Source organism: Desmodus rotundus, chromosome 3, assembly GCF_022682495.2.
Source record: "Desmodus rotundus isolate HL8 chromosome 3, HLdesRot8A.1, whole genome shotgun sequence".
Classification (NCBI taxonomy): Eukaryota; Metazoa; Chordata; class Mammalia; order Chiroptera; family Phyllostomidae; genus Desmodus; species Desmodus rotundus.
In genome coordinates, this window is record NC_071389.1 from 155,854,870 (window position 1) to 155,867,256 (window position 12,387).

Consider the following 12,387-nt stretch of genomic DNA (forward strand, 5'->3'; position numbering starts at 1 on the left):
TTAATTAGAAAATTAAACTAATAAGACAGATTAACAGGAGAAAAGCATACACATTTGTTTAATTAATACGAGTTCTACATAACATGGGAACTTTCATGAGGAAATGAAGACCTGAGGAAAAGGTGAAGCCTGAGTGTTTTTATATTATGTCTAAGGAAGAGTAGAAAGTCCTGGAAAGTACGTCACAGGACAAAAGGGTAAGAGCTCACAGTAGTAACCTGGGGAAACTTAGCGAGGCCTGTTCATTCAGACTCCCTCCATCTTCAGAGGTGAGGATGCACCTTTTCTCCAAGTACAGGGAGGGCATCTCTCACCAGGAGGCCTACAACCTGCTTCAGGGGAGAAGGGGGAGGTCGGGGGCCTTTCCTAAACCTGTTGCTTCTCAAAGTCCTTCTGCTTAAAATACCCAACATGCCAAGGCGCTATATTTTGAGCTTGCATGTCCTAGACCCCATCAACATCCTTATCCTCTGGCCAAATGGGGAGAAAAATAGATTTTTTTTGAAAGACAAATGGGAAAAGTGAGGTGCACAGCTGCTCCCCTGTGTTCCTCAAGGTCAGTCACATCTCTGTATCGGCCTGTGACTTCCAGAGCACCCCCAATTCTCATACCTGAGCTTCCTCCAACCCAACTATTAGAGAGGCCTTTTCCTACACATAGGATTCATTCATAGGGAATGCAGCTGGTGGTGGGGGAGGATTCTAAATCTCTTTCCAAGTCTTTGCCTGTTAGAATCCTGCAGAGGTGGAAATCTGAACTGATCATCGAAGGCCAGCACATTATGATTCCATGGCCATAAACTACTACTACCTCTAGCAAAGACAGAAAATCACTAGCCCAAATGGCCTATGGCTTTTTAATGACAGCCACATAATAGACATTCAATGTTCTTGGGTGTTCTTGAGTTCAAGGGTGATTTATTATTTCTTTTAGGAAAAGAGAATACACGTAACAGCACTCACACGTATATCGCACTTATTATGTGTCCAGCGGTTTTCTGAGTGCTTACGAATATTTACTAACTTAACCCTCACAACCTGGGAGGGCCACAGGCCTTGTCATTCCCATTTTACAGATGTTTATTTATGATCACTTTACAAAGAGAAGTGTAGTAGTTTGCTCAAGATCACTCAAGTGATGAGATGAAATTCAAACCCGGCAGGAGTCCTGCTTTTATCACTAAGCTACACCATGTCCGTTTTTATGCTGTCAAACTGAGGTGCGCACACAGAAAATACCTGGGAGGCCGCAGACGCCGGATGTCACAGAAGTTCTGTTCGTTCTTCCTTATCTATCTTTTAATTAAACACATTTTCTAATTTTATACTTTTGTGATTGAAATGTTTTGTTCTGGTCTGGATAAGGTGAAATAAGAATAACCCATCCCATGTCTCCACTAAATGCAGTTACAGAGTCTGGTCAGGATGTGTGGTGCAGCTGGGTGAAGGCTGAAACGCAAACAGTGGCAGGAGGGTCAGGAAAGAGGACCCGGATTCAAAGCCCCACCAAACAGGCAGTCAGTCTGCTGTTTTAACTCTGGTTTCTCCTTGAACTCAAGCAAGCCTGAACCTAGAAGGACATAAACAGAGAGCACTCTGGAAGCCTTCTAGCTGGGCTTGAAGGGCAAGCCTAGGGATCTCTGATGTTCAGAAAGAGTGGAAAACTCTTAATTTGTTTTTTCCCCTTTTTCTTCATTTTCTTGCTCTCCAATCCCCCAGAAATCCTGCAACAGTGACAAGGACAGGGACCTAACATTGAGCAAGAGGGGACTGTCTCTCCCGTTGAAGAAGCTGAGACCTCAAGAAGGGCAGAACAAACCCTTCCTTCTCTCCTAAATTCCCCTCCCACCTGTACCAAACACAGACGTCCTCACAGGAAGTACGCAGAAGAACAGAGGCAGGAAAGCCCCAGTTTTCTGGCCTAAGGACTGAAAAGGGGAAGTCCAGGGCACTTAAAAGTACCAGGGAACGGACAAAGAGAGGAGTTTTGGAATATAGCTCCATCAAATTTCTTTACAAACTCCTAGGCTTACCTCTGAACATGGGTTTAATCCTTAACACCATGACAAAGGGGCTGACCTCTATCCAGACCCCAGACTGGCCACCCCGTGGTGCGGCCACAAGACTTATCTGCGGAGCACAGCAAAGGCTTTGGTAAGAGAACTGATGGTGAAACCGCAACCAACAGAACTTGCTGCCTTAACCAAACAAAAACATCAACACTATCCACAGGACTTAGAAAAGACCCAGAGTCTCACAGCATCACATTCAAAATGTTCAGTGTACAATCCAAACTTACTCAGCATGTGAAGAACCAGGAAAATTTCAACTCACGTGGGAAAGAAAAGCATCATAACTAGGTACCAGAACTGAGACGGCCCAGATGTAGAAATTATGTGACAAGTGGAATTTGCTTACCTCCCGAATTTTGGCTTTCTTACCTGCCAAGTGTGTGTGGGGGGAGTGGGGGGGTTGGGGGGGAGGGTAGGAAGTGTCTTGACTGAGAGTGAGGCCCAGCCTAGGGGCGAACACAGGAGTATCAGCCAGCAGCCTCCTTAGTCTGTTCTCAGCTTCAATCCAAAACCCTTTCTGATTGAAAAACAATGTCAAAAATTAGTCTTAATTACCTAAAAGCTTTTTATATAAGTTCCTTAGAAGATTATTTATAGCAAAGCCATTTAGTATCATTAAGATTAATCTCACATGCACTTTTTTAAAAACTTATTTTAAATTCCAGTGATGGCTCAAAATGTCTTTCCTAATTTTTAGGTTTCACTTGCTTAAAATAATGCTTAAAATAAATGCTTAATGCTTAAAATAAAGCATTGCTTAATTTTAATTAAGCTTAAAATAATGCTTAAAATAAAAATTTGACCTAAGGGACTAGTAGAAATTTTGAAAAACAAATATGGAATTATGAGTGGGTAAATTCTCATAACTAAATCCTAATTTACCTCAGTACTATGGAGAAAACTCAAAGGTGTGTAGGCAGCCCTCAGCAAAAGTGCCCATAATAACCTCACTTTTTTTTTTCTAGAATGGGGAAAAATGACTTAAAGCTTGAATTTTTATTGTGAGGACTCATTTGCCCTAAAATTGAAAAAGGGCCCTCTGGCCAGGTGGCTCAGTTGGTTGGGGTGCCCTCCCATGCACCAGAAGGCTGAGGTTCAATTCCCAGTCAGGGCATACACCCAGGGTGTGGATTCGTTCCCTGGTCGGGGTGCCTACGGGAGGCAACCAATCGATGTTTCTCTCTCATGGGTGTTTCTCTCTCTCTCTCTCTCTCTTTCTCTCTCTCCCCTTGCCCCCTTCCTCTCTTTCTCAAAATTCAATAAACATATCCTCAGGTGAGGATTGAAATAAAAATTTTAAAAAGTACTTACTTTGGGAGAGAGCTGGGGCTTTCTAAAGGAGTATGGTATAGTAGATATCTTTGTGTTTTGTTACACTTGATCAAGTTTTAAATTTGTATGTAGTAAAATGTAGAATTCCTTTCCTTGTGATTCCTTTTTATCTTTTCTGTGCCTAGAAAGTAGTTCCCCATACATTTCTCACTCATGTAATTTATCTTATTTATTTACTTAATAAATACTGAGCATATAATATAGAAAACATTGTTGTAGGCATACATCAGAAAATAAAAGGCAATATTTCTGGCTGTCATGGAACTTACAGTAGGAGACAAAAAAACACAGTAAGCACATTAGGCAATATAGAGAAGGTGATAAGGGTCACGGGGTGGGGGAGGGACCAGGGCAGGATCAGGAAGGTCAGTGGTGCTGGGACAGTGGCTGAGAGGCAGGAGCTTGCTGCAATCGTAGTCAAAGTGATCAGAGTAGAATGCATTTAAAGAGATGACATTTGAAAAAGCTGCTTAAAAGAGGTGACTGAATAAGGCAGGTAGATATTTAGGGAGAGAACATTCTAGGTCAAGTGCAAAGGCCCTGAGGCCAGAGGGGTCCTGGAGTGCTCAAGGAACAGCATTAGTCCACTATTGCTGGAGCAGAGTGAGCAAGTGGGAGAATGCTCAGAGAGGTTGGGGGATCTTGTGTGACACGGTAAGAACTCCGACATTTACTATGAAAAATATGGGAGCCATTGGAAAGTTCATGATCTCAGAGCTTTCCAAAAATGGACAGCTCATTGGAAAGCTCATGATCTTTTGACTGGATCATTCTGGGGCTGTGTTGAAAGTACAGTAGTCCTACCTTATCAGCAGTGTTGCTTTCCAAGGTTCCAGTTATCTGCTGTCAGCCACGGTATGAAAATATTAAAAGTTCAGTTCCAGAAAGAAACTATTCATAAGTTTTAAATTGTGCACCGTTCTGAGTAGCATGATGTAATCTCATTCTTTCTTGCTTCGTCCTGCCCTGGACAGGAATCATCCCTTTGTCCAGCGGACCTACTGTGTATAGACCACCCCCCCTTAGTCACTTAGTAGTGCCCACGGTTATCAAATCGACTGTCACAGTATCACAGTATTTGTGTTCAAGTCACCCTCACTTTACTTAATGATGGCCCCAAAGCTCAAGAGTAGCAATGCTGACGATTTGGATATGCCAAGGAGAAGCCATAGAGTGCTTCCCTTAGGTGAAAAGGTGAACGTTCTCAATAAGGAAAGGAAAAAAATCATATGCTGAGGTTGCTGAGCTCTATGCAAAGAATGAATCTTCTATCTCTGAAATTGTCTATTTTATAAATTAAAGTCATAAGCATGTTTATATAGGAAAAAATAACATATATAGAGTTCATTGGTGGTCTTTGGAATGTATCCCTTTTGGATAAGGAAGAACTACTGTTGACTCTAGGGTGACAAGGGTAGAAGCAGAGTGACCTGTTAAGAGACTATCACAATAATGCTGGTGAGATGTGACGGAGACTTGGACCACAGTGTAACAGTGGGAGCGGGAACAGGAATGGTCAGACTTTGGATAATGCGAAGGAGAGGCTGGGATTTCCAGTGGAAGGATGGAGTTGTCATCAACTAGAGATGAAGAGTAGGGGTAGAGTTGGGATGGACAAGATCACTGCCATTTTTGACATGTTAAATTAGACGTGCACTTGACATTAAATGAAAGTGTTTAGTAGTGTATTGGGTTAAATAATATCCCTCTAAAATCATGCCCAACCAGAACCTCAGAAGGCAAACTTATTTGGAAATAGGATCTTTGCAAAATAATTACTTAAATTAAGATAAAGTCCTGCTGGATTAGAATGAGCTCTAGTGGTCTCGGAAGAAGGCCCCGCGAACGCATCGACACACAGGGGAGAGCGCAACCTAAGGACAAGGGCAGCGACTGGAGTGATGTGTCTAAGAACCAAGTCATGCTGGGAACTGCTACCACTATCAGAAATGAGGAGAAAGGCTTGCAACACCTTCTCCCTCAAAGATTCCAGAAGAAACCAATCCTGCTGAAATCTTGAGTTTTAAAATGTCTGGCCTTCTGAACTGTGGGGAAATAAGTTTCTGTTTTGTGCCACCCAGTTGTGGTAGTTTGTTATGGTAGCCCCAGGAAACTATTGGGGTGGCCAAAAAGTCTGTCACGTTTCTTCCATACCACGGCTCTAGAAGTGCTTAGTTGTCTTCAACTTCATTGGAAACCATTTTGTTAGATTGTATTGTGACAGCTGTCCTATCAGCGTGCATTTAAAAAGAACACTTAATAAAACTGGTGAATTCTTGTGCTGCCATTTTAATATTGAAAGTGGAAGAAGGCAAGCAACATTTCCGGTGTATTATGCTTTGTTATTTCAAGAAAGGTAAAAGCACGACTGAAACACACATAGAAGATTTGTGCAGGGTACGGAGAAGGTGCTGTGACTGATTGAACATGTCAAACGTGGTTCGCAAAGTTCCTTGGTACTATTGTCATTTTGGCCAAATAATTCTTTGCTGCAGGGCTGTCGTGTGCATTGGAAGATATTTAGCAGCACCCCTGGCCTCTACCTCGTGGAAGTGAATAGTGGAAGATCGCCAACATACTCAAAATATCCAAATCAATAAAGTTATTGGTGAAAATGAAAGCTATGTCTTTTATTTTACAGGAAAAAAGTAAGCAGGCAACTGAAAATATCAGAGTGTAGTTTAGGAAATAAATTTGTGTGTTAGAACCCACAGAGTGTATTTAGAGCCATGAAGTTAAACTTAAATAAATAGAGAAGCCCTGGCTGGTGTTGCCCAGTGGATTGAACGCCGGCCTGTGAACCTAAGGGTCGCCTGTTCGATTCCCAGTCAGGGCACATGTCTGGGTTGCAGGCCAGGTACCCAGTTGGGGGTGTGCAACAGGCAACCACACATTGATGTTTCTCTCCCTCTCTTTCTCCTTCCCCTCCCTGTTTCTAAAAATAAATAAATAAAAATGTTTTTTAAAAAAATGTTGAGAAGTGCAAAGAAACAGATCTGGAACTCTGATGACAATGAATTGCTGAATTTATTAACCTGGAATCACTTGTCTCTGGATTTCTTTAAAAAAAATAAGTAAGTAAGTAAGTAAGTAAGTAAGTAAATAAATAAAGAAGAGTTTGGGAAGAAGAGAAAGAACCAGGTAAGGAGCGTGACCAGTGAGATAGGAGGAAAAGCATGAGGGCAGTATCGTTTTCCTTATGAGGACTCCAATGTGCACATAAAAATAGTAGTAAAATTTGTATGTTTTTTCCTGTTGATCTGTTTTACGTCAGCTTGTTTCTCAGGCCCAGCCATGGAACCCGAGCAGGCGGAGGGAGCTCCCTCCCCCGCACCGAGTAACATGCTCTGTATGGCAGGGCCGTCCCTACCTTCCTTTCCTTTCACAACTAATCTTCAACGTACTTGCTTGCTATGACTCCAGATGAAATTTTAAAACATTTTGTCAAGTCCCAAAAATTGCTCAGTAGAAATTTTGTCTGGAATTACTCTAAGGATTTAAGTTAATTTGGAAGAAGGTAACATCTCTACAATATCTTGTTTTGCCATTCAGTATCTTAACACACTTTTCCACTTATTCAAATCATTTTTCTCTCTCGGTAATTTTATAATTTTCCTTATATAGATGCCACACATTTTTTTTCTGTCTTGGAATTTTTTATTTGGGGCCCGTTATTGCTATTACAAATGTAATACTTTTAAATTTTTTTCCCATTTCTAATTGGAGGGTTCTAGTGCACTGGAAAGCTCTGAGGTGTCGTATATGAAGTTCGTATTTCCTCTCTACAACTTGTCTGGGACCTGCTACGTTCCAGGCCACGTGCAAGTGCTAATCTTCACCACAACCACGGGGAAACTGAGGTTAATTCATTATTTTAATAGTGTTTCCATTGCTTCCTTAAAGTTTTCTCTCTGTGCTATTATATTGTCTACGCTAAATAATAACCATGTCTCTATCTTTTCAATGCTTTGTTATTTCCTTCCTCTGCCTTTGCTCAGGCCAAACTGATCATCATTTAGCCTCTTTTAATGACTCCGGCACATCATTACGGGGGTTAGCAATGCAAATAACTTATATTGGGATGTTTTGCCCCTAATTGAGATTATTACCACTGCTATTATTTTCTGGGTATCACGTCTGTTTATTAGCCTCTAGCTGCTTACCTCACCTATTCTGCAGTTTCTAATCTGATAAACAATAAACTGTTAAGTCAGTCGGCTTCATTTGAGACTAATTTCCAGTCGCTGTGGTTGGAGGGTTCCCGTGGCGTGCCTGGTGGCTCTTTGGTGTTCAGATGCACTTTCCTGCTTGCTCTGAACACTTGAGGTTATCAAAAGCCTGCCCTGGGGACCAGGGATACTCTTGCATGACTAGTTTTATTAAAAAATCACCAGCACAAGAGTTAGGACACATGGATTCCCAGTTCTATTAACTTGCAGTACTTGTCACTTCTGCCCTTTGGGCCTCATCTATAAAATGGCTAGAAGTAAGACAACAATATTAATATTGTCCATTCCTAGAAATATGTCACAGGTTTGTGCACTTTTTCATACCCATTATTTTATTTGTTCCTTCTAATAACTTTTAAAAGTGATCTGTCCAGGGACTATCATTCCCATTTCACAGATGGGAAAACTGAAGCCCAGGAAACTGGATTGTACAGACTCACAGAGGTTTTCTAGTTCACTGCTCTTTCCTCTACCTCGTGCTCTCTTTATGCACAGGCTTCTTACACTCCATCGAAGCATTTTCCTTTAGTGTGTCTAGTTAGTAAACCTACCGTGATAGCTTCTTTTCAGGCTTGCAGGAGGATATAGAGAACACTGCCCCCTGGTCCCCCACCAGCACCCTAAATTGGGGTACTCCCACTCTCAGTATAGATCCTCCCCCAAGAACAAACTAGTTCCTTATTCCCAGGGCCTGGGGTCTGAGAGGATGCATGCGAGGAATTTAAGGCCAACTGCAAAGTTAGAGGACAAAGTCCCCAAGGTTGTCCTTACTTTTGGCACTAATTGCAAGTTCAAGGGGTTCCCCAAACCACCCTCTAGCTTGGTATTCTCTAGAAAGGCTCATAGAACTCACTGAAAGCAGGAACATATATAGTTATGGTTTATTACAGGGAAACGATACAGATTAAGATTAGCCAAAGGAAGAGACACCTAGGACAAAGCCCAGGGGCTTCCAAATGCAGGGCTTCTGTGGTCTTCTCCCTGGGGGTCAGGGCACGTTGCCTGACAGCAGTGTGTGACACCACACACACAGGATTGCCAACCAGGGAAACTCACCCGAGCCTCTGTGTTTGGTTTGTACTGGGGCTCCATTACATAGACATGGTTGATTGGTCAGTTGTCCACGTGGTTGATTCAGTCTCCAAGCCACCAAAGCTCCTGCCCCACGTCACACTGGAGGTGTTTGTGGCGTGGCCGGCCCTCATCCTGAATCACACTGTTAGACTATCTCCATGCCAACCCCCCACCCGCCTCCACCCGCCCAGAAGAAAGACACTGAGGATTCCCTCCCAGAAGCTGAGGACTTATTTTCAGACTTATTTCACTCTGCTGTGCAGCCGACATTTCTGTTTCCTGTATAGTTAGGAAGAGAGTTCGAGAGCTTCAGCTCAGGAGATCTGGACTTTTTGAAGAGAGAGTTTGCTTTGGCTCTGCCCTAAAGGCTCTGCTCTTCAGTTCTCTAAGGGAAAATGAACTCACCCCGCGCTGGGAAACAGACCTCAACCAATCCGTAACACAAACAGAATACACCAGGAGGCCTCAGTTCACTAATCAGCAACCTGAGTCACGCTGAGGAAATTGCCCTTAATGTGTCATCCAAATTTTATGTAGACCCAAATGTTTCATTTAAATGTAAAACAAAGATAACAGAGTGTGTCCTAGTGAAGTGCCCCTCTCTTCCCATCACGCTGCTCTTTCCCTGGCACTCAAAATTCAAACCCTGCTGAGAAATAACCCTACAGCAGCTTTCCAGCCAGCAAATACTCATCAGCGAAAGCCAACGAAGTGCTTCTTCAGTGGATTTCAGATACAAGCGGAGTCAGTCCGTGAGCAAGCACTTACTTGGCCGCCGCAGGAGCTAGCCCTGGAGCATGCAGAAGTGAATCAGCAGTGCCTCCTGCCCCTGGGATCTGAGAGTCGAGAAAGAAAAGGAACACACACACACAGATAACCCAAGGGTGGAGGAAGAAACGCACCACCCGGACTTGCAGGAACAGGAAATGAGAAGTTCCTGCATCAGAGTCTGGCACACAGGCCTATGTCTTGTCCTTTACAAGGCTGAGCAGCCTTTCTCTGTGGCCTAGTCTGGAACATCTATTTCCCTTTGAAATCAGGCCTTGTCTTGGAAATCCTAGCTGAAAAGTCCAGTATGGACCCATTCTATTCACTGGAACGCATTTCCATGGGGTCAGGTTTTCTCAGCCAGCAGCAGTGCCTGTGGTAGAGAAATCATGAGGAAATGCCAACAGGACCAGGGTTTGAAGGACGCCCTGGAGCTCTCTCACCTGTGCTGCCTCACAGCTGCAATCTCGGGAGAGAGAGGGGGAGAGTCGCAAGAGACAGAGGAGTTTGTGTTTCTGCAAAAACAAGTCAAAGCATGGAGCAGCGAGCAAAGATGCTTCCTTCCCTACTGGCTTCATGGATGATAAAATTAAGTTCAAAGGTATAGGGAATTGTTCTATTTATTAAATTCTTCAGTGGAATTTGTGTATTAGATGATCTTTTTCAAAAGACAAGACTTTATTTTTAGTAATATGAAGTATGGTTAGGGTGAGAGTGCTGGATGAGGCCATGGGGAGCTACAGCTAGTACTGAAAATAAGAGCCAGAAACCCGCCTTAGTCTGTATGCAAATTGTGGGAAGTCCCTGAGCTGCTACCTCAGTTTTCCCATCTGCAACGAACCAGTAGCCTTCAGCCAGGCCACTCACTCACCGCCACGTTAACTGTGCAAATGGCCACATCAACTTTCCAAAGCCTCAGTTTCCATTTGGGCTAGTCTTCGCTCCTAAATAGCTGATATTTTTCCTTCCTATGGCCTTAGTCTAGCTTTCAAAGCTGAGCCTACCTACATGCTCAACCCCATCACCCAGCCCCACACGCAACCTCATTTCTCTACACCCCTCGGTGTTCTGCATTCTCAGCAAATTCAGTGCTGTCCAGCGACGACCCCCAGGAACGGCCCTGCACAGGCCCAGCTGATGACTCCCAGCAAGGAGAACACATCCCATGGGGAGACGTGGGTAGCTCAGTGCCAGGCTGCCGGGAAGACGGACAGGACTTACAACACACAAGTGTGTTGATTTGGGGAGCATTTGAAGAAGCAGGGCTGCTCTGGGTTGGATAGTGTCAGGAAGCCAGGTCATCCTATGATTGGCATCGTGAAAATGGTTAGGTATTGGCAGGACAGGCTGGAGGGAAACCAAAGCTGTAACTGGTCAGCAACAACTGTCACTCATTTGACCTGGGAGAGATGTTTGGCATTGCGTGGCTTGGACAAGGTTTCTGTTTTGTCTGTGTTCAGACATGATTACGGAATGGTCTTGCTTTTATCTTGATCCTTCAGGAACACAGAATGGCCTTGTGTGGTGCTGATATTCTGTGAAATTGTTTTCCTTCAATAGCAGCCTAGTTGTTCATGTCAGGCTGCTTCCTGAATGTGAGGGCTGCTTTATCTGTTCTCCGTCTGGAGGGTGTCCCTGTTTTCCTCTGACCAAATCAGTTCATGCCCATCCTCTGAGCTGGGACTAGGCTGAGGCGAGTGAGGTCAGAGGTGCCCTAACTGAAGGAGGCGCTCCCTCAGGAACCAGCTGTGTCCTGAGTGACCCTGACCGGGGAGAGAGCTTCCTTAATTTCCACGCTCTGCTCCCTTCGATTGCCTCACCTCTGCCCTGCTCTGTGAAATCCTCTGCCCTTCCTTCTTCGCTCATCCCAAGACCTACTCCAGCCAGACACAGACATACGGAGACCAGCGGTGGTGTTCAGGACAGGTTACCCCGAAATATGGCACCTTGGCATGTTGAGTACTTTAAGCTGAAGGAGTTTGAGCAAAAGGCAGAAACAGGGCCTTCCCTCCACGTCTTCCCCTGAAACAGGCCATAAAACCCTCATGTGAGATGTGACAAGATGTGCTCTCCCGATACCTGGAGGAAAGGAGCATCCTTATCTCCTAAGACAAAGGGTCACTGGGAATAACCCTGACGAACAGGCTGCATGAAGTGTCTCCTACTTCACCACTCTTATCTCACACGCTCTGACCTATTACATTCCTCACTCTTCACCAACCCAGCATGAAATCGCTCAGGACTAACTTTGTCTTTGGGTCTTCTTTCTGCATCAAGGCTTTCATGTTGCATAAAACTTATACTGAATAAATTTGTATGCTTTTCTCCTGTAAATCTGCCTTTGTCAGTTTAATTTTCAGACCCAGTCAGGGACCCTAAGAGGATCAAGGAAGACTTTTTCCTCTCTTACACCAGATAGCTTTCATCCGCCCCTCTGCCCCCACCCCTCCCCATCGTGGAGCACCTAATTGTTTGCTAATTGCTTCATATGGATTTGTTTGGTTTCTCCGATTGCACTGTAGATCTTAGCCTGACTGGTTCTTTCTCATCATTCACATCTCAGCGTAAATATGCCCCTGAGGAAGGACTTCCCAGCTCCTCCCCCAACTAAATGACACCCAGCCTCAGTCATTCTCTGACTTTAGTTTCATTTTCTTCATCACTGATCACTATCTGAAATGATGTTTATATATTTTTATGTTATTTTTTGTCTTCACCAGCCACCCCAGTGTTAGTTATTTTTTTAATATATTTATTGATTATGCTATTACAGTTGTCCCATTCTCCCCCCCACTCCACTCCATCCTGCCCCAGTGTTAGTTCTATGAAGGCAAATAAAATATCTTGTCTGCCTTGGCCATCCTTATATCTCTGGGGCTTGTCACGTATATATTTTTCAACAATCAATATGC

At 43.8% G+C, this 12,387-nt stretch overlaps 1 long non-coding RNA gene across 1 annotated transcript in view; it reads right to left on the minus strand.

The window, feature by feature from the left end:
* The window catches only part of LOC123478189 (uncharacterized), a 32,168-nt gene extending 22,569 nt beyond the window's left edge, over positions 1-9,599 (minus strand). The window contains exon 1 of the long non-coding RNA XR_006653335.3: positions 9,476-9,599. This is a non-coding gene — a long non-coding RNA (uncharacterized lncRNA). The remainder of the gene's footprint in view (positions 1-9,475) is intronic.
* Positions 9,600-12,387: the final 2,788 nt, after the last annotated feature.